At 46.4% G+C, this 23,192-nt stretch overlaps 1 protein-coding gene across 7 annotated transcripts in view; it reads left to right on the plus strand.

Moving 5' to 3' along the window:
- Window positions 1–23,192, plus strand: part of LOC135114255 (uncharacterized) — a 72,055-nt gene that overhangs the window by 19,399 nt on the left and 29,464 nt on the right. Inside the window, exons 1-2 of one of the 7 annotated variants that reach the window (XM_064030091.1) lie at window positions 2,203–2,594; window positions 5,741–5,918. The exons of 2 other annotated variants lie outside the window; for them this stretch is intronic. The gene's annotated coding sequence lies outside the window, so the exon portion shown is untranslated. Of the gene's footprint in view, window positions 1–2,200; window positions 2,595–5,740; window positions 5,919–23,192 lie in introns of those variants that run through there. 4 more of the 7 variants (XM_064030094.1, XM_064030096.1, XM_064030090.1 and 1 more) reach the window with 4 other exon arrangements.

Below are 23,192 nucleotides of genomic sequence, written 5' to 3' on the forward strand. Positions count from 1 at the left end.
CACATCATCAGCTTATTTATTCATAGATAACACATACTAATTAATTGCGTGTGACGTCATATGACCTTCCTTTTTACTACGTCGCCTTAAAGTTTACATCATGCAACCAAGAACATAAAAACATAAGAAAACAAAGGAAGCTGCAAGAACCCTACACGTGTCAGTCCAAGTATAAACCATACCCATTTATTTCTACCTATCATCCCCATCCATAAATTTAACTTATCTTTTAAAGCTCACCTCACCACCACTAACCACCATTAACAAGCTAATTACTGAGTCTATTCCATTCATCTACCACTCTGCTTGATAATCAGTTTCCTCCCATTTCTTTGTAAAACATATCTACATATTTTCACTATCATCCCCATCCATGAATTTCTCTAATCTTACAGAATTTCCTATTGACTCGTCACTAACAGTCTGATTACTGAGGCTATTCCATTTATCTACCATTCACCACCAGTTTCTTCCTATTCCCTTTTTAAATTTAACTTCATAGCAAGTAAGTAACGCGTGAGAACAGGTCGCGAGATAAATAAGCTTACGGGACTACAGATAAAAGCTGCGTGGGCGTCAGGTGGGATCGGAGCAGGTACGTTGAGCCCCAGTGAGGTGTGTCAGGTGGATGGGAGGCAGGTGTTGAGTGTTGCAGGTACAGGTGAGGCGGATAATGCCAGTCACGTGTGCCAGACAGGTGATGGGTGGCCCGTTTAAACATGAGTGTGGCAGACGTGACGCTGTGAGGCTGTAAGGTAGTAGGGGACTGTAGATTGTGGTGGACTTCAAGGCGCCTGTGTGTGAGGGTAGTAGTAGTGGTGGAGGTAGTGGTTTTTGGTGGTTGTGGTAATGGTGGTGGTATTGGTGGTGGTGGTGGTGTTGGTGGTGGTGGTAGTAGTAGTCGTAGTAGTTGTAATAGGTTGTGGTAATAGTAGCAGTAGTAGTATTGGTAGTAGTAGTAGTAGTAGTAGTGGAGTAATGATAATGGTGTTGGTGGTGATGGTGGTAGTGGTAGGAAGCTTCAGCAGACGACCTTAAACAGTAACGAGGAAGAGAATGATGAACAAAGACGACCTTCCCTTACTTTACTGCATGTATCTTCTCTTAATAATCCTCTCACGTTAACCTCCCTCTTGATACCTCGTGCATATATAGACTAGAACTTACTATACAACGAAACAACAACAACAAAGTCAGCTAGACGCAAAGAACCTCATGCATTATACTTACTAATTAAACGTAACTTACTTGAAATGCACTGAAGCTATATAAGATTTTAACTGGAGTTGACTAAAAGAAACCTAACTGAACTGATTAGAGGTGAGAGAAGAAATGAGCTGTATCGATGTTTGTGCGTAAAGTCTAAGTGAGAGAGAGAGAGAGAGAGAGAGAGAGAGAGAGAGAGAGAGAGAGAGGAAAGGCAGTGAGTATCTTTAAGAGTGAATACCCATGAACTTTCTCCCCTCCCACTTCCTTCCTTCTTTTCTTCCTTCCTGACCTCCTTCCTCCATCTTTGCCTTCCTGTTTCTTAGTTCTCTAATCCTTTGTCTCTTCCCCAAGCCGCCATCTACAAAAGAAAAAAAAACTGTTCTTCCTATTCACCGTGTCACAGTGTTGGTATAAGACGCGTGGGGTGAGCAGCGGGAGGATGGGAGTGTGGTGGGCGTCCCGAGCGGCAGTGCAAAGGTGGTTTGTTGGAGCAAAAATTAATATCAGTCGAGGTTGTGATAAGTGAACATTCCTCGTGCAGTACGGAAGGTATTATAAGCAACTGAATCACGCGTGCTAGAATTATATGAGAGAGAGAGAGAGAGAGAGAGAGAGAGAGAGAGAGAGAGAGAGAGAGAGAGAGAGAGAGAGAGAGAGAGAGAGAGAGTGGGGGGGGTGGATAGGAGTGGTTTTAAGCAGGGGAGGGTAGTTACGAGTGAAGGTAAAGAAAGGTATTGGCGAATAAACTTTAAAAGAAAAAGGAAAATGAGCGAGTAAACAAAAAAAAAAATAATAATAATAAATAAAGTAAAAGAAAAAGATGGAGATAAGCGGAGCAGCGCAGTCACGTCTGGGCCGGAAGTTGTCTGAAAACGAGTGAGGTGGAAGAACCCTTTTATCTTGGAGAACACAGTGTGAACATCGCCAAAGGTCAAACTCCCGTTCATGTGGCGCCAGCAATGAATCGGCAACTCGCCTCACCTGGGCCGCCAGTTCCCGGTCCGCGCCGCCCCCTCCTGCTGCTCGCTGCTTCTCGCCTCGCGCAACGCGCGGCGCGGCGAGCCAGTTTGTGTGAAGCTGGTGGTGAGAAAGGACGCAGCTGTCTGCTTACCCAGCCGCCTGCACCACGTCGCAGGATTACAGGACAGACGGCTGCCTGCTCCACCTGGCACCGCGGGGAAAGAACAGCCCCCGGCGCCCCGAGGTGCTGGTGGTGGTGCCGCACCTCAGGCTTTTGCAGGGCTCGTCACTAGTGAAGCGAGTGATTTCTACGAGTCTGGCCGCGGTGGTGGTGAATTTGTGACACGTTTGAAGGATTTACATGTGCGGGCCCCGCGCAGCACACCGCCTGTGTTACAACTGAGCACCCGCAGCTGTTGATCCAGGTGTGTTGCCGCCACCCCTTCCCTCCCTCATGTCCTTACCGAAAGTAATTGCATGACCTTTCCGGACTCGTGTGTTGCTCTAGCAGTTGTCATTCTCACCGCGTGTTGGGTCGTGGATTCGCGTGATAATTGTGTCGGTAATGAATGTTTCATGTGGTGCCGCAATACTTGGTGTGTGTGTGTGTGTGTGTGTGTGTGTGCACGCATTTGTTGTGAGCAGCAAGTGTTGTGTGAAAACGGCGTCGTGTCATGCCGCAGCTTGACGTGTGGTGGAATGGAGGCGCCGCTCAGATTGTTGCAGTGTGCGCCTGCACCAATCACCTGTTCGGCAGATTATTCACTAATAATATCCTTGTTATGGCTATTTTATCATTATTATTATTATTATTATTATTATTATTATTATTATTATTATTATTATTATTGTTATTGTTGTTATTATTATTATCAGTATCATCATCATCATCATCATCATCACTATTATTATTATTATTACTGCCTACTAGTACTTGCACTAAGTGATTCAATGTTATTTATATGCCTTCAAGTGCTCTGTTTATCACACACACATACACACAAGGGACCACCCCGTATCAAAACCCATACTTGTATATGTAAACACTTTTTCTTCCATTATTTGCACTATATATAGAGCAGTGGTATGATGCGGGCTGTCGCGCTGTGTGGCGTGGCCCGCACACCAATCAGGTCCCAGTGACCACCCGGTGCACGGCGTACTGGGCGCCACACACGGGATTCCTGTACTGGTGGAGGCTGAGGCTGAGTATCCTTGGCATTACCATATTAATGATCCTCTGGCTGGCCCTTCGCGCTGCTGTAAGGCTTTGAAATTTATATTCGTCAGGGAGACGAAGGTTAAGAGGTGACTTGATAGAGGTATTGAAGTGTCATGAGGGATACAAGGATGATGTAGACAAGATCTTAAGGGTTAGTAATCAGGACAGGACTAGAAGTGACTGGATAAAAAAGCTTCTTAAGGCTAGATTAAGAGAGAGAGAGAGAGAGAGAGAGAGAGAGAGAGAGAGAGAGAGAGAGAGAGAGAGAGAGAGAGAGAGAGAGAGAGAATGTATTAGTTTTAAAATAGAGCGTTAGATGACGGGAATAGACTCAGTTTAGTGCTGAGTCAGTCGGAAACTGAAATAAGATCAGATTAATTTATGAACATGACTGGCAGATGGATATAGATAGGCATGATTTACACAGGAACTCCCGCGTGTAGGTCTGCTGGTGTCTTGCAGCTTCCCTTGTGTTCTTGGCTCTCAGTGGCTGGAGACTTAATTAAGCCCATATTTAGAAACGTTTTGCTCTCGCGCCATGACAATTTTCGAAGGCCGCAGATGATTAACTGGGTTCTCAAGAGTGTTCCTCCTCTTAAAAATGTTGAAATCTTGTAAATTTGTCACTAGAATTATCAAAAGCACTCTTAAACACCTGAGTAATTTTAACCAGAACCTTTTGAATGTAATAGAGGTGCGGCGCAGAAGTGTTTAAGAATACGGGCTGCAGACTTCATAGTAAAGGTGGTGCCGGGTGTGGTACCCTTCCTGGTTACTCGTCACCTTGCTCTGCCTCGCACATGCCTCCGCGGGACGTGGTCCGGCACTTGATGTCTGGCGGGGTAGAGTGGGGAGGGACCGGGCGGGTATGGGAAGCCAGGATGATGCGTCACTGAGGGAGATAAAGGTTGTCTGGGAGTTGTGTGGTAATGGTGGTGATGCTGATGATAGTGATAATAATGATGGTAATGAGAATGATAATAACGATGATAGTAGTAGTAGTAGTAGTAGTAGTAGTAGTAGTAAACGGTACTCCAGTTATTCTTTATTTTAACATCAAATCAGTCTTGTTGATATCAGTATGTGCATCACCATCTACAATTCTGAGGTGCATACATATATGCATAACTACATACATACTTAATAACAACAACAACAAACCCACCATCACCACCATCGCCACCATCACCACCATCACCACCGCCACCACCACCACTATGATCAAGGAATGAAGGAGCCACTGACATGAATTTTTAATGAGCGTTCCCCATGATGTACTGGATAATGTCATCACCATTTTGCCAGGTCGCTTGGCTAGGTGGCAGGGGGCGTGTGTGTGTGTGTGTGTGTGTGTGTGTGTGTGTGTGTCATCAGATCGTGTACAGGGGCGGCCGTGCTGTGTTCAGTGTGCACTCCTGATACCCACGTCACCTAGGAACTGTCACAGCTTAGGTCTCTGTGTTCTCAAGTGCTTCATTATCTCATCACGACGTTCTTCGCACACTGATAATAATAATGAAATCTAAACATAACAGTGCCTAATAGCGAGTTCTTAAGCACTTCATTCTCTCGTCGCACATTAATACAATAAACTCGAAACATAATAGGGTTTAATACCGAGCCCTTAAACGCTTTACTCTCTCATCAGGACTATTTTTAAAGACCACAGAGATGATTAGTTGGGTCGTGGCATTCTTTACTTTATTGATAGCGAGGAGTCCTTGTTAAAGTGCCATTAGAATTTATGAAACACTCTTGAAAGTCCCAAATAACGTTCACCGCTGACTGTTAGATGTGCTAGGTTTGTAGTTCATGTAGCTTCCTGTTGCAATTTAAGCTTGAGAGTTGGGTAAACTTGTGTATAAATTACCTTTTTCTTTCTTTTTTTTTCTTTTTTTCTTCCCGCGCGTGGTTTGCGGCGAGAGCGTTCAGGTCAAGGTGTGAGGTGAGGCAAAGGAAGTAATCAGGGGGAAGCATCACTCACCCTCACCCTCCCACTCACACCCCGCCACTCCACACTTCCATAATCTCGCCCTGCTCAAAACGTGACTCCCCCGCTTCTTTCACCCTCCAGATACTGCCTCATCTCTCCCTCTCACCCTGCAAACACCCCCTTTCTCTCTTGCCAACCATCCATCTGCTCGCGCCCACCCCTTCACCCTCCAAACACCTCTCTCCCACCCCCCCCTCATCCACCAAACACCCCCTTCCTACCTACTTTACACCCTCAACACAGCTCCTCTCTCCCACCGTCTCACCTAGTAGACACCTCCTCTCTTTCAGCCCCTTCCCCTCCAAACACAACCTCTTACCCTCTCTTCCACCCTCTCCCACCTTCTCTCCCTCCAGCGGAAGAAGACAACCACCTCCTCCCGCGCAGAATAAACCTCCCGCCGCCCACCCCCACCTCTTCCCGTTTTCCTCCCGCCCTCATTCTCCAAGAAGCCCGCTGCGGGACCCTCACTACTCCCACAACCCTTCCCCGCCCCTCATCCAGCGTGCCCCCTCCCCGCTGGCGCCGCTCAAGGTAAATATTTCCCCCGCCCGCCCGCCGCCCTGATAACCGCAGATACCGCTGGGGGCAGCGTGTTGTAGGGGGGGGGGGAAGGGCGGCGAGACAATGGGCGGATCGGGGATAGCTCTGGCGTTTTGCTGCTCTTGCTGTTGATGATGATGATACTTTTGGTGTTAATTTGAATGGTTTTTGTGTTTTGAAAGGTCTTGTGATTGTTCGTGCGTTTATTGTTGTTTTTTTTGTGTGACTAACAACAAAAATGATGATAATAGCTGTTGTCTTTAATAATAGTGACATTTAGACAATGCTCGTGTACGTTCTCTTATTATTATCGAACGACGACAAAGGAGGAGCAAATAATAATGATACTAAAGTTAATAACAACAGGAACACCATAATTATTCAGCTAACTACTCTTCCATACAAACCTTCATTCTCTTCTCATGTTGATTCTGAACATTGACAAACGAACGAATAACAATAACACTTATGATAACAACAACAGTAAAAACACTAAAATTGAACTCACCGTCTTTACAAAACAAACATTCACTTGTACGCCTTCCTCCTCCCTTTATTTCCTTCACCTCAGAAATCCGTGACTCACAGCCACATAAACAAACCTATTTAAAAAGCCATCACACTGCCTTCCCTTCCTCCCACATGCACGTCGGGAAGCAATGGCACGTGCTTAATTACACCTGATTAACCTGACGACGCACCTGAGGGAACACCTGCGGGCATGCGTGACTCACCGAGGGAGGAGGAGGAGGGCGGGGGGGGGAAGCATACTAATGAGGCTAATATGTCAGTAGGTAAGGTGAATACAGATAGAGTACTGTATTCTCTGTTGATATTCCGCTACAGAACCTTCCTTGTGGTGTGTTATGCTGGGATAGGAGAGGATAAGATCTCAGGCGCCAGTAGGGTTGTTTGTAACCTGCCAGGCTTACGTGGGGCAGAGGGAGGGGCCAGAAGGCAGGATATGGTCATTAACATAAGGGTCTTCCGATGCAGTCCCGCCGTGAGTCTCAGGAAGTGGTTGGTGGTTTGGAAGGAATGAAGGGTTTAAGGGTAAGGCCTGAGAGTTGTGTTGGTTGAAGAGGAGGAAGAGGAAGAACTAGGGTAAACAACGGGATGAGAGAGAGAGAGAGAGAGAGAGAGAGAGAGGAGAGAGAGGAGAGAGAGAGAGAGAAGTGAGAGAGAGAGAGAGAGAGAGAGAGAGAGAGAGAGAGTATAGTGTTGCTATTCGTTTGTCTGTCTTTTGGTATGTCCTGTTTCTCTTCTCAGCCCAGTTAGTTAGTTGTGTCAGTCTCTGTTTGGTCAGTCTCTCTCTCTCTTCCTCTCTCTCTCTCTCTCTCTCTCTCATCTCTCTCTCTCTCTCTCTCTCTCTCTCTCTCTCTCTCTCTCTCTCTCTCTCTCTCTCTCTCTCTATCCCGTTGTTTACACACAACACATACACACACTACACACACACACACACACACACACACACACACACAACACACACTACACACACACACTCACACACACACAAAACACACACACACACACAGAGAGAGAGAGAGAGAGAGAGAGAGGAGGAGAGAGAGAGAGAGAGAGAGAGAGAGAGAGAGAGAGAGAGAGAGAGAGGAGAGAGAGAGAGAGAGAGAGAGAGATGAGAGAGAGAGAGAGAGAGAGAGAGCCACTGGTAGATAAAGAATGGTCGGCCGGAAGTGCTTCCATCTATCTCACTCAGCAAACCCAACATGCAGCTGTTTGTCCTTCCTGGAGAGACCTAGAGAGAGAGAGAGAGAGAGAGAGAGAGCTACATCTCTTTTATATGCATGTGGAGTGTCCGTATGTGCTTCCGTGCGCTTTGTATGCATGTAGGCTGTAGTTTTATAGGCGTAAAAATCAAGGCACACTGGTAGACTTACAGAGTGGAGGCCAGGAAGACATAGAGACAAACAGGGAGACAGACAGATATGCAGACAGAGACGTACATACAGACAGGCCAAGATACACAGATACACATACAGTAAAACAGACAGGACATGAAAGAAAAAAAGCACAAGCTAACAGACAAGGCACAGACAGACAGGCAGACAGACGAACAAATGACAATACCACGGTATAATGTATTAACTATTACCACCACGCCCGTCCCGAGGCAGGAGGCGACGCCCTTCCTCTATTCCGCACTATACAGGCACTGAGGGGGCTCCTGCGGGCGGGGCGACGTATCTTGTGCGACCCTCGGACTTGTAGTTACGGTCAGAAGTAATCATTCTGTACTCACTTCCACTGTGTTTTACGTATTCCCTCAGTCCTGGGTCATGAGAACATGTCTATACATGGCAGTCCCTTTATGAAACATAATTACCTATTTCCACCTATCATTCTTCTCTATAAATCTGTGTGATCTTTTAAAGCCACGTAATGACTTGGCACTAACAACCTTATCAGTGAGTCTTCCATTCATCTACTACTCTATCTGAGAACCAGTTCTTTTCTATCCCTTTTTTTCAGTCTAACTTTATCAGGCTTGCACCCATTATTTCTTGTCCTACCCTTGTCATATTCTCTATACCACCTCTATCAGATTTCTCTCAACTTACCCTCTCTCTACGGCCCTGTGATCTACTGACGGTCTTCATACAAACTTGACTATTGATAGATTCTAAGATCAGGGTACTTAAGACCAAGGGAAGATTATAAAACACGTTGTAAGTATCGTTTGTAAATCAACTTCTGTTTTCTACATAAGCACATAAGAAAATAAGGGAAACTGCAAGAAGCCATCAGGCCTACACGTGGACTGTACCGGGACTGCGCCGAGTGTTGCGGTTTGAGCGATGGTTGTCCCGTGCGCCGCGTGACATGAATGGAGGCACACGGATAGAAAAATGAAAAGATATCCGGATATGAATAAGAATGTAAATTTACTCGCAATAGATATGAAACTCCATCTCATTCATTCTTTAGAGGTGTGTGGTGCGCGCGAACGCCTCTCACCATTAAGAAGGATGTAGAATATAAATAAAAGGTCTAGCGTAAGCTGCATCACGTCCGCTCCTTGGATGGGTGTGATGAGCGAGAATGTTTGTCACTCCCGAGGTGCAGTGTGTAGCGAAGTGTCACGTGCAAGTGGTCGCCCCCGCGAGTGGCTGACATGGGAAGCCAGGCACCATGTGTATCGTTTGACGGGTTGGTACGCGGTGACATTTCAAAACAAACCATCTTCCCGGAGCCTTAGTGCATTCCACCTCGACTACTTTTATCAGTTTTAAATCCCCACGTGAGTAAATAACGTTCGTGCCAATACGTGCTATGAAATGTAGAGAAGCGCTTTACCCTCATTCCGCCATAGTCCGAGATTTATGTTTGTACGTTTGTATGTATGCAGGCGCTTACGCAGGAATTTCTACTGATGAAAGAAAAAAAGTTTGTGCTTCAACTTTTATGAAAGAGAAACCAGCCAAGCAGCACGAGTCATGAATGAGGCGAGGCTGCCGTTGTGGGAGGCGGCGAGTGAAAGGTTAAGACACGGAACATAATCAGTTGTCACGCTTCATCCACTGGTACTGTGAAGCTGGCGGCCACTAAATAATGCAGAGGTGTGGCTATGAGCTCCTTCCAATGGTGAAACTCAGAACAAACGGTCCTGGTGTTGCTGACCATTGAAGCGTGGCACTGAGGCCAGGTGGGTGCCAGAGCGTCCAGAGTTGCTGCGGGTGATGTTCTCGACGCCTTCACCTTGAGCGGTGGGGAGTCCCAGGGTGCGGGGCCCTGCGTCGTGAGTAACAATTCGTCACGTCTCAGAATTGTGGAGAATTTTATAATTTGTCGGAAAAACGTGACTTAAACCAGAGTACTTTTAGCGGCGATAAGAGGGAGGGAGAGCAGAGGGATTTTCATTGCATGCATACGTGAAAGGAGGCAACTAGTGAGTGTGAGGGAAGTGTTGCGTGGCGCGGGTGGTCCTGCCTCGTGGTGGGGAGTGCCCTGACCCGCCGCGCTGCCCTCACTTTCACTAACGTGCTGCCAGGCCGGCTGAGTGTTGGGCAAGTCTTGCCACGTACTACATACCTTGCCCTACCCAGTATTAACCCGCCGGCCTGTTCCCAGCACAACCCTTTCCCTGCATCCCTTTAACACCCGCCCCTTGTTCCCTCATTACTACCGGCGTACCCAGGAGCCCTGCAGGTCTCCGCCCAATCATACACTTGCGGTCCCTTTAACCTGTCCCACCCAGTCTTGCCCTGCCTACCCCAGGGCATCCTTCACCAAACAATGCTCTCCTCCTATAAGTCCTCCCCATCATACAACAGCACTGTACTTAATTAAACCGCCGAGGCATTCGCTCCTTTCATCAGCTGCTTGCAACTTCCTGGTGTACACGCTCTTAAAAAAAAAAGACATGAAACACATGCACACAAAACACTGTTGATTGGCGCTGGCCACTGTGCGCGGTGGTAAACACTGGGCTGGTGTGTGTACGCCCTGTTGGCCACACGCTAGCGCGGACACACACCACACAACAGGCTACTGTACCGTGATTGCACTCGCCACGCACACCGCACGCATAATTATTATTTGTTTAGAGCTCCTGAACACACGCTGCCACTCCCTGAGCACATAGCGCTCCTTGTGGTCTTTACTCTGTTTGAATCAGGCGACTGTAGCGTGAGGTCATGTTGCTGAGTGACTCCAGCTGTGCAGCCTCGCTTAGTGAAGAGTTGGAAAATAAACCTAGAAGAGGACTCGGTAAAACCTCCTTGAACATGATTAAAGTAAAGGTTTCATAAAAAACAGATTTGAGTTATAGTTACTGAGTTATTGCTATACACGTCTCTGGAACAAAGGAAGGAACAAAAAGAAAAGAGAAATGATTCAATGTTTTTATCACAGAAACGAATCGACAGAATAAGGAAGAGATAGAATTCAAAGCTATGTGCAGAAGAGACTAGGAAGGATGGGAAGACTTAAGCAGCAAATTCATGAGACCAGTAACCATGAGCGGAGAAGATATCAAAAAGAGTAATGTTGAGATGGACCGAGGAGCCAAAGCAGTCAATTTAAGGAAGCAGATGGCGAAACAATAACCTTTGACTTCTGTTTGTTTAGTAATGCCGTAAGAGTCGAGCGCGGGTACCCAGGGGATGTTTCTCCATACACGGGCGGGGGAGTTCCCTATGCAGAACTATCATCCGAGTGGAGGAGAATAACAATGACGGACTTGATACAAAACATAACTCCTTAGAAGCTTATTGACTTTTTCTGCAATGGCCACCTTTTGTTAACTATTAAAGCATTAAAAATATGTTTTGGGGGACACGGAACAAAAGAAAAGCAGTTAATTTTTGTATGTTACTGAACTATTTAAGACACTGCAGTACAAAATTAAGTGTATCAGAAATTATACAGATAATTATAAGGAAAATTTTGCAGAAGTCAGATGAGAAAAGATTAAGCAAGAGTGAGCTATGACGTACTTGCCCTGACATATGGACACAGGAAGGACACATCATGCGCTTAGCAGATGAAACATGGGTACTTGAAGTAACTGATAGGAAAGGAAGGCAGGGAGACAGAACCAGATGGAGAAACTGAATAACTTGGAAGAGACGAGCACAAGCAGAGATGAGAGGAGAAAGTTGAGTGAAATATTCTGCTACAGTGTAATCATAAAAGCTAACTAATGATGATGGTGATCGATTCTCATGATTGATGATGATAGACTGACTTTTTGGCGTTGATGATGATGATGATGATGCTGCACCTTGATAGAGTGCGATAATGGAATAGAACAATAGGGAACAATTGTGATAGTGCAAGAGGAGAAGGCGGTGCGGGCGAGTGGGCAGCTGGAAGGGAAGCCGAGGTAGAGGAGAAGTACACGACGAGGCAAGTCAGACGTCACGGCACGCCAACACACTACTACAACTGAGTGGAGACAGAGAGAAGTGTGTCAGGTACAGGAAGTCCACTGGGTGAAGACAGGGGGACACGAAAGACAACAAAGATACGAGACCAAGGAACAAGAACAAGAAGAGAAGGAAAGAGGAAGTCTGGGCAGCGAGCACCGCAAAAAAGTGCCGTAATTCTTTGTCGTCGCGGTGCCTTTGTTCCTGAAGCGGCAGCCATTCCCGTAACTGTTCCCCCTCCTCCCCCATCTTGCTGTTTTATTTATTTATTTTTTTTCTCATACGTCTGTAGTAAATATTTAGGATGGGTGGAGTGGCATCAAACGCGTCTCTGTTTTTTATGTGGAGCTGACTGAGCCGCGGCCACACAACCACCTCGCTGTGCCCCGCCGCGGACTGGTTGAGGGAGGGTGGCGGCGCAAAAACTAGTGGTCCGGGTGGAGGAGGGCCACCGGAAACTGATGTGGAAGATATTCGGATTGGGTGAGATGCTCGCTACTTTTTTTTTATTTATTTATATTTTTTTTTTTAGCCTACGCTGTATTAGGCGCATACCTCACTGTTTGGTTAGAGGCGAGGGATGGGTGCTGGTTGGGGGAGAGGGTGGGAAGGAAGGAAGGGAGGGAGGCGGAAGGGAAGATAAGAGAGTGAAATAGTATGTACAGTAATTTACATTCGTAGTTGAGTCTCTCTCTCTCTCTCTCTCTCTCTCTCTCTCTCTCTCTCTCTCTCTCTCTCTCTCTCTCTCTCTCTCTCTCTCTCGGAGTGTGATGATGCGGAGAAAAGTTTAATTAATGGTATGAACGCTACCTGTTGAACCCTCTCTCTCTCTCTCTCTCTCTCTCTCTCTCCTCTCTCTCTCTCTCTCTCTCTCTCTCTCTCTCTCTCTGGTAGTGTCGTGTGTCAGTTACAACACCACCACATCCTTTGTGGCTCGTCAGGTAACACATTCATCATGAACAATACACACCAAAGGCTTACCTGAGCCTGGCCTTACCTTGTGATGTGTCCGGCCATGCATCACGACGTCACTGCCATGTTAACCACCATCACCACCACCACCACTACCGTCCAATACACCACCACCCTCATGAAAATCAGACGCACCATCGTCATCACCACCACCACCACAACACACACCACCACTGCTGACCACTACCAGTATATATCACACGCACCACCACCCACACGCCACTGCTGACCACCACAACCACGTACGAGTATTCCTTAACTACAGACCACCGCAAACCACCATCACTACACACCACCACCACCACCTACACTGTCACCACCACGGATGACAGACAAGCACCGTAACACCTTCAATACACGACACCACCAGCACCACCAGACACTGTGATACCTTCCTTGCGTCCCACCTCGCCCTCGGGCAGAGAGAGAGAGAGAGAGAGAGAGAGAGAGAGGAGAGAGAGAGAGAGAGAGAGAGAGAGAGAGAGAGAGAGAGAGAGAGAGAGAGAGAGAGTCGCTTGTCATCACTACTCGTCGCCGCATAATTTAGATGTTGCAGCACCATACAAGGAGGAATCGAATACATAAGAATATAAATAAAGGGACTTACATAACCTCGAACACCACGTATATTAATGACTCACCCAGCAGCAGCAGTAGTAGCAGCACCAGTAGTAGTAGTAGTTATAGTAGTAGTAGTAGCAGCAGTATTTGTAGTAATCATGGTTCGATGTAAAGAAACCTCCGTATATGATCCACGCCAACCGTTCTTGTCTCATCCTTCGTTCCTGATGTTTTCCCTAACCCTTTTAAAGCCTTCCTGTTCCACGTAAGGAGTAGCAGTAACAGCAATAGCAGTAGTAATAGCAATAGCAGTATTAATAACACCAGTAGTAGCAGTTGTATTAGTAGCAGGAGTCAACCACAAAGAGAACAAACAGCAAGGTTACGGGCAGCTCCACCCCCAGCATCACTCCGCCGCCAAGGTCGCGCGCATATAGTTACGTAGACGAGTTTCTAATATAGCGAGAGTAGCCCCTTGAGTTCCACCTTCCCTTGTCTCCTTGCCTCCCCTCGCCCCTCGCTCCCTCGCGCACCCGCCCCCTCGTTCCTCCAGCAGCCTTGGGGGGGGGGAGGTGAGGGGTGATTAATGGTGAAATTAGAATGAAAAATGAGCGAAAAAGAAATACACTATCAGTAGATCACGTGGTCGCCAGGTCGTGGTTAAGGAGAGAGAGAGAGAGAGAGAGAGAGAGAGAGAGAGAGAGAGAGAGAGAGAGAGAGAGAGAGAGAGAGAGAGAGAGAGAGAGAGAGAGATTAGAATATAACAAAATGAGGAAAGTACTTGAATAAAACAAGCGCGCGCGCGAGAGAGAGAGAGAGAGAGAGAGAGAGAGAGAGAGAGAGAGAGAGAGAGAGAGAGAGAGAGAGATTCAGTAAGCAAGGGGTGAGATCATAAAAATCAGGAAGTTGATCAATCTCTCCATGTAAGGCTGATGTGACCTTGAGGGTGTGTGTGTGTGTGTGTGTGTGTGTGTGTGTGTGTGTGTGTGTGTGTGTGTGTGTGTGTGTGTGTGTGTGTGTGTGTGTGTGTGTGTGTGTGTGTGTGTGTGTGTGTGTGTGTATTATCACTTACGTGTGTGTGTGTCTTTGTTTCCTTTGTGTTTAGTGTTCGTATCAAGAAGTGTAGTGTTGTGTTCTGAAGAGAGAGAGAGAGAGAGAGAGAGAGAGAGAGAGAGAGAGAGAGAGAGAGAGAGAGAGAGAGAGAGAGAGAGAGAGAGAGAAAGCACTAGATAAACTATGACAGTGCATCCTGGTTCACACACACACACACACACACACACACACACACACACACACACACACACACACACACACACCATCCCTCTACATCCCACTATTGTCATGTTAGTGCTGAGTCATTAATAAACTTAATAAAAAAAAGATTAGACAAATTTATAAATGAGTGATAGGAAATAGGTAGGTGTATTCAGTGCAGTGACTCCCAGGTGTAGGCGTGGTGGGCTTCTTGCAGTTTATTCTTACGTTCACACACACACACACAGACACACACACACACACACACCCTCACATTCTCTTGTTTACGAGTATGCCACTTCCGTAGTAGCCACAGAAAGGAAGGGAGAGAGAGAAAGAGAGAGGGGAGAGGGAGAGGGAGAGTGTAGGGCAGAAGAGATTTAACTAAGGGTGATGTTTATGGTGCTATAGGGCTGTTGTCGTTTCTCTCTCTCTCTCTCTCTCTCTCTCTCTCTCTCTCTCTCTCTCTCTGCCTGCTTTATTCAATATTATCACTATTTATTTATTTGTTTACCTGTTTGTTTGCATATTGAAGCACGTGCGTAAACAACTTAATATGTTCCTCCTTTCATGTCTAGCAAACGATGGAACTTTATTTATTGGAAAGGTAAGACAATGGAAATTTCTTATATTATTCTGTCTCATTTTTTCCTTTTTTTTTTTTTTCCTTTTTTTATCCTTATTTTTTTCCCTTCGTTTATTTCCTGGATTTGGTTGTTGATGTATTTTTTTTTCTGTTGTTGAGATTTAGTTGCTTATTGTTCTTGCCTTCTTTATTCCTTCTTCTTCTTCTTCTTCTTTTTCTTCTTTTTTACTGACAGTCTTGTTAATTCACGTCACGACAAATGAAAGAGGAGGTGAGGGGAAAGGAGGAGGAGGAGGAGGAGGAAGAGGAGCAACAGGAAGAGACAGAAGGAAGGGAATGAAAATGAGGACAGTGAAAGATAAGAGAGAGAGAGAGAGAGGGAGAGAGAGAGAGAGAGAGAGAGAGAGAGAGAGAGAGAGAGAGAGAGAGAGAGAGGGAGGAAAGATGATGAGAGAGAGCCTGCCAGGGGAGCAGCCACTCTCTCTCTCTCTCTCTCTCTCTCTCTCTCTCTCTCTCTCTCTCTCTCTCTCTCTCTCTAGTCTTGTTTATGTTTCCACAATACCACCAGCATTAACCCAGCTGCCTACACCTGCCTCTCTCTCTCTCTCTCTCTCTCTCTCTCTCTCTCTCTCTCTCTCTCTCTCTCTCTCTCTCTCTCTCTCGTGAGTGGGCGTCGTCCCTTATCAGCCACGACCCCCGTCACTGAGTCTTGTTTGGGGGTGGCTGGGGGCGGGAGAGAGGGAGTGTCGTGGGCGGGGGGGTGACAGTCTAGTCAGCGATACCGTGATGGGGCCGAGGGATTGTGTCAGGGGCGCGGAAGCATTGGATGGGTATTACAGGCGTGGGCGGGGCGGGGCGGGGTGGGGCGGGGGGGGGCAGGAGAGTGGGAGGATAGAAGTAATGATATGAAGCAGAGAATGTTGAAGGGGTAAGGACAAGGAAGAAGAGGAGGTGAAGGAGGAAGAGGAGCAGGAGAGGAGGAAGAGGATGCAGGTGATGACTTGGAGAAGAGGAGGTTACATTGGTACAAGGGATGATGATGATGAAGAGGAGGAGGAAGAGAAGGAGGAAGAATAAGGAGAGGCGTAGACAGGGTGGGAGCAGGAGAGGAGGAGGAGAAGGAGGAGGAGGAGGAGGAGGAGGAGGAGGATATTTGTTGATAGGGATGCATATGAAGATTATGGGAAGAGGAGGTTGTAAGAGGGATTAGGATAGGAGGAGGAAGAGGAGGAGGGAAGAGAGGAACAGTGATGGAGGTACATGAAGAGAGAGATAGTAGAGAAGATGGTTAGAAACTGGAGAAGGTGGAGGAGGAGAGGAGGAGGAAGAAGAAGTAGAAGAAGAAGAAGAGTTGTATTATTGTGATGGAGGTGCAAGAAGAGAAGGTTGGAAGAAGAAAAGGGATAAGGATATTGAAAGAAGAAGAAGAAGGAGAAGAAGAAGAAGAAGAAGGAGAAGAAGAAGAAGAAGAAGAAGGGAAAGAAAGAGGGAAGAGAGAGAAATTATAAACTGGAAGGAGGGAAGGATGAGAAAAGGAAGGTAAAGAAGAGAGGATCTTGGAAGAGGAGAAGGAAGGGGTAGGGAGAAGGAGGAGGGAGGGGAGGAAAGGGGAGGGATTGGAGGGGAGGAAGGGGGGAAGTTTGTGTGTGGTAGTGTGGTGATAATTATTGCTTCATGAAGGAGGAGGAGGAGGAGGAGGATGAAGAAGAAGGGAAGGAGAGGAAAAAGAAGAAGAGGAAGAGGAGGAGGAGGAAGTATCTGAAATTAATGCATTATATTCGTATTTTACTTATGTTAAACTAGTATTTTTTTCCTTATGTGTGATGCAATTCCTTGTTGAATGTGAATTTCCCTTACTTCTCTTCTCTGTTTCCTTTTCTTCCTTCTATAATCGTTTTTTCCTCCCTCTGTTCCCTCTCCGTCTTCTCATTTTCATCCTTTTCCCTCCTTTCTCTCTTCTCTATTTTCCTGTTTCCTCCTTTGTTTCTCTATCTTTTCTCTTCTTTCCTCTTCTCTACTTTTCTCCTCTAGCTCGTTTTTTTCTCTTCTCACCCTTTCTACTTTCTCTCCTCTCTCTCCTCCTTCCTTTTTTTTTCCCTCGCCGTCCTTATTTCCTTTCCATTCTTCCCCTCTTCACATCCTTCCTTCCCCTTTTTGTTCCCTTGTTTCCTCTTTAGTTGCTTCCTTCCTCCCATCCCTCCCTCTCATCTCCTTTTCTATGCTTCCTTTTGTGTGGTCTCCCTTCCTTTCTTACTCTTCCTCTCCTACTTTCTCTTCAACTTTTCCCCCCTTCATCCAACATCTATCTTTCTCTTCCTCCCTCACCCTCCCTCACCCAGTTCCCTTCACCTTTCCCCTTCCCTCTATCATGTATCTTTCTCTCCATCCCTCTCTCTCCATCCCTCCATTCCCCTCCTTCCCTCGCTAACCATCCCTACTCACCATTCACCCTAACAACTGTAACCTTCTTTATTCCACATTCTCTTCCCGCTCCCTCCCCTTCCTCCTTTCCCGTCCCTTCCCGCTGCGCGTCTGGCCGGAAGCTGGTGCGCCGCGGGAGGACTAAAGTCTCGGGTATTTTAAAACCACAGGAAACAGAGGGTGTCATGGCGGCGTTCCTCAGGGTCCATCCTAAGCCGTACCGTGAGCCCTGGGATGGAAGCGGGGCGGCGAGGGGCGGCTTGGGGAGGGTAGGGATGGGGGAGTCAGGGTCGGGGGATGACATTTCACAGATGTGGTCGTAACTGAGAGTGAGGGAAAGTGATGGGGGGGAGGGGGGAGAGGTGGGTTGTTATGGGAGGGTATGGGTGAGAGGAGGGTATGGGAGGGTGAGAGGAGAACTGTTATGAGGGTATGGGGAGGGTATGGGGTTGGTGAGGGGAGGGGGAGAGGCATGCGAGGGGAAGGGGGAGAGGTGGGTCGTTATGGGAGGATGAGGGGAGGGGGAGGGGGAGGATATGGGATGAATAAGAAGAAAATTGGTGAAGGAAGCATTTGGTGAGAGAGAGAGAGAGAGAGAGAGAGAGAGAGAGAGAGAGAGAGAGAGAGAGAGAGAGAGAGAGAGAGAGAGAGAATAATGGGTGGACGGGGAGTAATCTTTAGTGTTACGGCTGTTTTACCTCCATGTGTTACTCTCTTGTTTATCAGGTTATTTTTACAACTCCTATTTTTTATACACAGTTTCTTATCTCGCCTCGTGTTTTCTATACGTGGTGGTTCACATCAGTGGTGTTTACTTACCTGTCTGTCTGTCTGTCTGTGTGTCTGTTGAGTCTCTTTGTAAGTACGTGTTCATGATTTTATAACTGATTTTTGGTTATTTCATTTCATAAATTATTTTTCTTTGTTTACTTAGTTTTATTATTTTCTTTTTTCATTTGGCGTCAACCGTTTTTTTTTTTTTTTTTCCGTGACTTTCTCATATTAATCTGTTGTTTATCTCATTATTCCGTCATTATATTTACAGTACGTTTCTTTCACTAACATCAATGCCATCTAATTTCATTGCTGTTCATTTCATCTTATCCTTCTTTTCTTAATAGCTCAGCATCCATCCCTCTTCCTCATTTCGCCCTTATTTCCACTATTGTTTATTTTCTCTCTCTCTCTCTCTCTCTCTCTCTCTCTCTCTCTCTCTCTCTCTCTCTCTCTCTCTCTCTCTCTCTCTCTCTCTCTCTCTCTCTCTCTCCAATATTTCACTTCTAATATCACTTATTTTTTCACCTTTCCTTATGAGTCTTTTTTCCTTCCATATTTCACTTTCACTGTTTATCTCATCTTTCTTTCCCCTTCCTTATTTCACCTTCCTTTCTCTCCATCCCTTTATTTACGTGACAGCTTGGAGAGGCAGACCACCCGAGGCCCACCAAGAATAGGAAAACCATGCGGCGCGTTTTCCCCAGCATCAGGAGAAAAGACCCGCGATGTGATGTTTCCTCAGCCCGTGGGGAATTCCGGAGAATGGCGCGCTGAGGGGGAGCGTCTCGGGGGAAGAAAACGTGTTGTGTATACATAGAAAACGTGTCCTAAGTAGGTTTGACAGGGTTCAAGACACGAGTAGGAATGAGAGGCTTGGGAGACGTGCATTGTTTGGGTAGAGAGAGAGAGAGAGAGAGAGAGAGAGAGAGAGAGAGAGAGAGAGAGAGAGAGAGAGAGAGAGTCATGTGGTACTAACAGATTATAAGAATTTTGGCCAAATGACTTGAATTCCTTCAAGAGGGTGGTTTCAAGACACTTATCCACCAATTTTTGACCACTGCTTTGACCCTTTTAGGGACTGGCATTTCAGTGGGCATTTTTTTTATTAGATTTTTGTTGCCCTTGGCCAGTATCCTTCCTACATAAAAAAAAAAAAAAAAAAAAAAAAAAAAATTGGATCGTGTCCTTAAAAAGTATCTTGTCTCGAATACTTTCAACAGGCTCTAGTAGAAGGTTATGTGGTTATCAAGTTTTTTTTTTTTCGCGATTCTAACGATAATCGATTTTTGCTCATTAATTGGAAAAAAAAAGCACGCATGAAACTTGATTAATTATCTCTGTGGCCTTTGAAAATAGTAGTTATGAGATGCAGAAATGCTTTTAAAATACTGGTTGATATGCTGTTGCTTATCGTATCTAAATGTTTCACTCACGGTTATAATATCAATGTTTTCCTCCATAACTAAAGACCTAATTCCATCTTATTTCCCAAGCTTCGTGCATTGAAAGTTCTAATTACAATCTTGCCTCGAGTCTCACTAATTACTGTGATGGGAGTGTCAGCAGGTTCAACTATATGGTGGCATGTCTCATCTGCGCGTCGCTTGCGTGTCTGTCTGATTGTCGTTTATTAGATAGGCGGGGTCGCGTGTGAACGAATGCTGGTTTTTGCCCAGAAACCCCGAACTGATTCACTGAGCAGGTCTGTATTCTGAAACGCTTCATTCTCTCACCAGGACTATTCTCAAAGGCCGCAGAGGTGACTAGTTGGGTTATCATGACTGCTCTTGGCGTTGGTGATGTAGAATCCTTGTTACACTGTCACTGGAATTGTGAGAACGTAATTAAAAACCAGTGACGTCTACTAGTATAATATAAGTAGTCGAGATAAGACGTTCATATGTTTGGGATGCTTGAGTAATGGAACTCAGTAATCAGCTCATAGATGCTGAGTCACTAGGGAGCGTTAAAATAAGATTACACAAATTAGACAGATTTTATGAATGGGGATGATAGGTAGAAATAAATAGGTAAATAAATGTTTAAGGACTGTCACGTGTAGGCCTGATGGCTTCTTGCAGCTTCCCTCACACACACACACACACACACATTAGCTACAGGCGACAACACTCATTCCGCCACACCCTCTCTTAACAAACGCACAAAAAAGGGAAGTAGGGAAGGGAAACGGAAGAAGGGCGCCGCTAAGCCTGTGCCGGGAGCGTGTCTGTGTCCTGCATGTGCCCTCATGAAGCTGCTGGGACTATCTGGGCCGCTGACGGTGTTATCCTCCTCTTGTGAGCAGGAGGTTTGCAAAGGATTGTGGGAAGGCAGGCAGGGTAGAAATGGAGGTGTAGGAGGAGGAGGGAAGGAGGGTGGCAGCGTAGGAATGGAAGAGCAGGAGGAGGAGGGGGAGGAGAATGAGAGTAGGTGATGCAAGGGAGAAATGAAAAAAAGGATGAAAAAGCAAAATAAAAAGGATGAGAGGGAGGAGGATGGGGGAGGACAAAAAGTGGAGACGGAGGGAGGGAGGGAGGGAGACTAAGAAAATGATGAGTTGGAAGGGAAGATGAAAAAAAAGTGACAAAAAGGCGTATAAAATAGAGAAAGTGATTAGGTCTCCATTTATCACCTGTAAAACACACCTGAGATGATGAATGGCATGCCTGTTCTTTTTTTACTATCACCCTGTTAATGACTCAGAGAAACTTAAACCTGACTTCCTGACTGACTGACTGACCGTGGCGATTTTGCGTGTAAACAAGACTCACACGCACGCACACAACGCAACATCTGACGTCACGAGGTAAACATTTGGTCCGTCAAGCTGGGTGAGTCAAGGCTAGGGAGGAGGAGGAGGAGGAAGAGGAGGAGGAGGAGGAGGAGGAGGAGGAGGAGGAGGAAGGCGGGAGGGATGTCAGTCCTATAAATACCTTAAGGAGGGAAAAGTATGAGAGAGAGAGAGAGAGAGAGAGAGAGAGAGAGAGAGAGAGAGAGAGAGAGAGAGAGAGAGAGAGAGAGAGAGAGTCTGAGAATAGCCTCAAAGAACCGTGTGAGTGATCGCGACACGACGAGTAGGTCATCGGCACACACACACACACACACACACACACACACACACACACACACACACACACACACACTCAGCACAATATATAGGTGAAAGAAAACAGTTGTAAAGAACATAAGAGCAGGAGGGGGCGTGCCCGGTCATTTTCCTAAGCATGATGTAATTTTCGTGTTCTTTGGGAAACTGCGGATTTTTGCCCGGAGGAAAAACGGGAAACGAGGAAATAAACTTCAGAAACATGCAAGAAAGGAGACAGTGAGGGACGGGAGAGGGAGAGGTAGGATAAGAATGGAGGGAATGGTAGGAGGGGGTAGGAATGGAGAGAGAGGGAGGGGTAAGGTAAGAATAGAGCAAGGATGGATGGATGTGGTGATGGTGGTGATGGTGGTGATGGTGGTGGTGATGGTGGTGGTGATGGCGGTGGTGATGGTGGGGTAAATGAGGGAAATGAGAAGGGAAGGGAAGGGAAGGGTAGGGAATATATGCAAATTTACTGTCATGTTAGATTGGAAATATCCGCTGGATTGTTACTAAGCGGTGTTGTTGTTGTTGTTGTTGTTGCTACTACTACTACTACTACTACTACTACTACTACTACTACTACTACCAAAACCACAACTACTACTCATATTCATGGCCTCCTTGTCTGTTCTTCTATTTCTTTCTACTATTATTCCTATTATTATTATCTTTTATTATTACCATCATCATCATTTCTTGTAATCTCACTGACCTTGTGGTTGTTCCTTGTACCGCTGCTGCCGGGGAAGAGGAAGGGGAGGAGCATTACCTAAGCTGTACCTACCTTGCATTTACTCCGCCCGTTACCTGGCTGACTCAAGGGAGGTCTGTACCTGGCGGTCTTTGCGGCACCAGCACACACTCACCCGCTGCTCAGGTCCCCACTTGTTGCCCTCGCTGCTGGAGGTCATGGAAGGCCACCCATCTACTTGATAACCGCTTTATTTCGCTGCGTTTCTCGCTCACTCAGTCACTCACTCGTACAGTCACTCAGTCACCGGCTCGTCATTTCACTCAATTATTTGCTCACTAACTCACTGACTCCTCTACTGACTCAATCACTAGCTTGTCCAATCTCTCATTCCCTCACTTCCACTGTCATTCGCTCACTCACTCATCCACTCACTCACTCAGTCACTGGCTTGTCCACTGGCCTATTCACTTGCTCACTCACTCGTTGGCTGAGTATTCACTAACTCAGTCATTCACTTACTAGACGAAGGCATCACTCACTCACTCGCTGGATGAAGGCATCATTCAATACACTCGCTCACTCACTCACTCGCGTCAGGGCCAAGGAGGAGCAGGAGTGATGCGGGCACACTCAACATTCCTTCTGGTCTTGTTGGAGGTTAACTGCTCTGTGGGTGACACTATTGCATTAGAACGTACCAGATGCATACTTGCTTGGCTCGGGCTGGCGCAAGGCAAGGAGACGCGCGGGGAAGGGAAGGGAAGGCAAAGGAAGGGAAAAGAGAGTATGTTTTATAACCATCTCTAGGATTCTGATAAGTGCTAGGAAGTGTCATCTTGTGGATAGATATTACATGCTTTTCCTTACGCCACTTGCTATCTGGTGTGGGGTTATTACACTAGATGCAGGGTGCTTCAATAAAATGAAAGCTTCAACAGGATTAGGTACGCAGCTCTAGAGGCGGATGAATACAATGAACAAGTTGCCATTTCATAAACTGACATTGTGGTCGCAATATCAG

This window comes from Scylla paramamosain, chromosome 27, assembly GCF_035594125.1.
Source record: "Scylla paramamosain isolate STU-SP2022 chromosome 27, ASM3559412v1, whole genome shotgun sequence".
Lineage (NCBI taxonomy): Eukaryota > Metazoa > Arthropoda > Malacostraca > Decapoda > Portunidae > Scylla > Scylla paramamosain.